The sequence below is a fragment of the Helianthus annuus genome, chromosome 12 (genome assembly GCF_002127325.2).
Source record: "Helianthus annuus cultivar XRQ/B chromosome 12, HanXRQr2.0-SUNRISE, whole genome shotgun sequence".
Classification (NCBI taxonomy): Eukaryota; Viridiplantae; Streptophyta; class Magnoliopsida; order Asterales; family Asteraceae; genus Helianthus; species Helianthus annuus.
The window spans coordinates 154,278,407-154,282,151 of record NC_035444.2 but is presented as its reverse complement, the minus strand read 5'-3'; the positions used below and the strand labels follow the sequence as shown (position 1 = coordinate 154,282,151).

General features: G+C 36.3%; 1 long non-coding RNA gene across 1 annotated transcript; it reads left to right on the top strand.

The window, feature by feature from the left end:
- Positions 1-829: 829 nt before the first annotated feature.
- Positions 830-2,301, top strand: LOC110897120. Its single transcript, XR_002568461.1, has 3 exons — positions 830-963; positions 1,505-1,558; positions 2,076-2,301. It is a non-coding gene; the product is annotated as an uncharacterized LOC110897120 (long non-coding RNA).
- Positions 2,302-3,745: the final 1,444 nt, after the last annotated feature.

Sequence of the window (3,745 nt, the reverse complement as noted above, 5' to 3'; positions counted from 1 at the left end):
CCTGCAAAACAATATTGTATTGAGCGGAAGTGGCCGTTAGTATGAGGATCACTATAATGTCCCATGATCCTGATCCTGAAGTCCTGCTGAGGATCACTGTCTGCCAAAGAAACAAGGATCACTGGTTAGGATCACGTATAAGGATCACCTATAATAAAAATCCAGCCCTAACATTTGTTAAGCAAGGGGCACCTGAAAGAATTATTGGGTAGAAAAAAGTCAAGGACTCAGGATCCTGAAAGGATCCCTGAGAAAGCTCCGGCCCCTCCAGTAGATGCACAAGTAATAAACTTTATTTCTGGAGGATCAGACATTTGTGGCACATCCTTCTCAGCAGCTAAAAGGCATGCAAAGGAAACCAAAATGGATAATGGAGATAGACCCATCCGAACATCCAGTGTCTCCGAAGGAAAAGTCATAACTTTTGATGAGGATGATCGTGTTGACGTTCAGGATCCTCATCACGATGGTTTGGTTATCACTCTTTTCATTTCTAACCACTTTGTCTGCAGGATCCTTATAGACGGAGGAAGCTCTGTGAACATTATCCAGCTTGATGTTCTAAAGAAGATGGGTATCCCCGAATCAGATATCATACCGAGATCCTCTGTGCTCGTGTGTAACACCCCAAATATGCTTAATAGGTTATTTGTGTCTAAAAGTTTAATTAAATTGGTTAAGTTATCTAAGTAAGGTGTAAGTAATTAAAAGAATGAACAATAAGCAAAATTTGACAACAAAGAAAATTGCAAGGGGCTGAATGTGTAAAAATTTAATATTAAACACTTTAGAAATTAAAAACCTAGTGTTGGTGTTGTGGGTATGGGTCGCGAGAAAGGCAGGGGAAGGAGAAACCCTTCTCCTTCAACCTAGCACAAGGAATTCAGAAATTGAAGGTGTTGTTGATCAAAAATCGAATGCATGAAACTAGTTCTTCGCTAATCTAAGCATATTGAACATAAGGTGAGTCGAATTATGTGTTTTAATGCTAGTCGATGAAGTGGGTTTTTACCAATCTATGAAATAGTATGAAATTGAGCTTATATATAAGTTAGAATCACCAAATAGAAGGTGTATCATGCTTGAATTTGATTTTATTAAAGGTTTGGGGGAAAACCCACTTGTTCTAGTAGGATGATGATTTTGTAAGTTGAATAAGTGGAATAATTTCTAAGAATAAATGTATGTGTGCTAGAATATTGATAGATTATTATGTGTAGAATGAATGATTTGTGCAAGAATGGTTGATTATATGGATTATGATGATATCTAGTGAAATTATGCATAGGGTACATGTACATAATGCTTCATATGTCGTACGCACACTAGGTGTTTGATGAAATGCCTCAATGACAATCTAAGTAGCTTTGAATGGGATATGCACAAATGGTTTTGTGTGAGAAATTGATATATTGTCCATTGTGATATAAAATAGGAATGGTACTTAAATGTATGTGTTATGGGTGCAAGTGATATAATCTAAATAAGAATGAATTATGTGTAGGATTGAAAGAAGAAGAAGCTAGTTCCGGTTCGCAATAAAAGGTTCAAGAGAGAGGTACGTTAGTGTACACCCTATTTCTATTATGATGTTATATGCATAATAATCTCAATCGAATTATGTTGTATGTTAAAATTGTGAGATTTGGATTCTAGGATTTTTCGAAAGTAAAAGTAAGATCCGTCATAACGGATTGTAAGTAATGAAGAAGTGATAAAAGATAATGCATCATATCCGGTTCTTTTAGTTGAACCGGGTATGGGAAGTTATGTATGTAATTGACGAAAGTCTACTCGATCCGTTTTTCTCGGATCGAGGTGTGAAGTAAGAATGTAATGACTATGATTGTTCATTATGAACAAATCGAATGAAAGCGATGTAATGATGCTAGTATCCGTTCCTAACGGGTATGTTAAGTAAAGTATGCTTAGCCTCTATTGAGGTAAGCATGTAATGAACCGTTTAACGGTTAGCAATGTAATTGAATGATGATAATCCGAGAATGAAGCGAATGGGTTTATTATCTAGGATTGTTAGTGGCGAAATACTAACCTAATTGTTATGTTGAATGTAGGTAAATCCTCAATTTAGGCGACTTGGCAATTTGGAGCGAGCAAATGCACACTTTATGGTTATCAAGCGCTTCCGCTATTACGTATTAATGTTTTGGGTCAAATGCTTGTTTTTGTATAACATTGTTAGTGGTTACACTTTCTAACACTTGATGTATGGTTCTTAGTCGTGTCTAGTTAAACGGGTTGTAGACTTGTTTGTTTGTTAATGGTTAAAACAGGGATATGCTCGTCTTATGGATGGGTCATGCCCAAATTTTGTTGAAATCATGCATTAATGATATAACGTTTTTACCATTTAAAGAAAGAAAGATTTGTACATTTTAAAAGTTTATGTTTTTAGCGTCTTTTGGATGGCAATTCTATTTAATGCAAATTCGGGTCTTACAAGTTGGTATCAGAGCCAAGGTTTGAGGGATTCGAGCATTTGAGGTGATGCTTGAACTCAAACCGACGACTCGTTCAAAAGTGTGCTCGCTCCAAGATCGCCAATGAGGTAACACGTTAAGTTTTTGGTAAAATACTAGTAGGTGTAATATGTTTGGGATGTAATATATAAGTTAAGCACGTGGATGAGTATTTATGGGGGCCATACGGGAGTTCCAAGGACCGTGTGGCTGAAGACAAACCCGGAAAATGGTTGAATTAGCCAAATAATGTCACAGCAGCGTTTTAGCAAATCAAGAAGCCGTCGCCGACGGGCTTCCATGCCGTCGCCGACGCCCCCATTGATCTGACGCACTAACTCGCTGTCTACGGACGAAATGGGCGACGGCCACTTTTTAGAACCCGTCGCCGACGGAAGTTAAGGCCGTCGCCGACGGCTGTTAGAAATGTGATCTGCTGAAAATTGTTGTTTTGCTTGTTTTTCATGATTAGGATTTTCGTATGATCTAAAAGACATTTAGATAATGATATAAGATCCTTATAAACATAAGGATAAGATACTTATGATCACAATCGGTGATCACAACGAAAAAGAATTCGTAAAGAATTAAAAGTAACGATGTGAATAACATAAGGTGAATAATGAGACTTAGATGATCAAGATTTCGAATTGCACGATTACAAGTGTAGTAAACAAAGGTCGAAGTATGTGTTATATGGAAAGCTTATGATTTGTATTAAACAAAAACATGATGTTGTGCAAATGTGGTCGGACAGATTTTCATGTTTTTCATGTTTTAGCCAATAGTACTTTCCGAAAGCCACTTCAACGTTTATTTAGGGTCCATGTGAGGCCTAACATGATATATGTAACCATAATTAGTGGTTACAAATGAAAGAAATTTGTAAAGGTCAAAAGTAAAGTGTCGAATGACACGAATGAATGCTGAAAGTTTAAAAAGTGAGTAAAGTTTAAAATGTAAGAATGCGAATGAAGTGAATACGGACTAATGAACTATGATGTATGGAAAGTTTGTGAATTATAATTTAAGTTCCCATACTTCTCAGAAATGCTCGTTTTATGTTCCTGTCAAGTTATTAGAAGATATAAGGAGATATGTAAAGTTATGTAGATCGTTGGCGATAAAGCAAAATTTATAAAGGTCGAATGTAACGTATGGAATGGCATGAAATGAATGACGAATGTATAAAGTGGAGTTAGAAACGTATGATAATGAATAATGAAGGAAGTAAATATAGACTAAAGTACTTGGATATGTGAAGG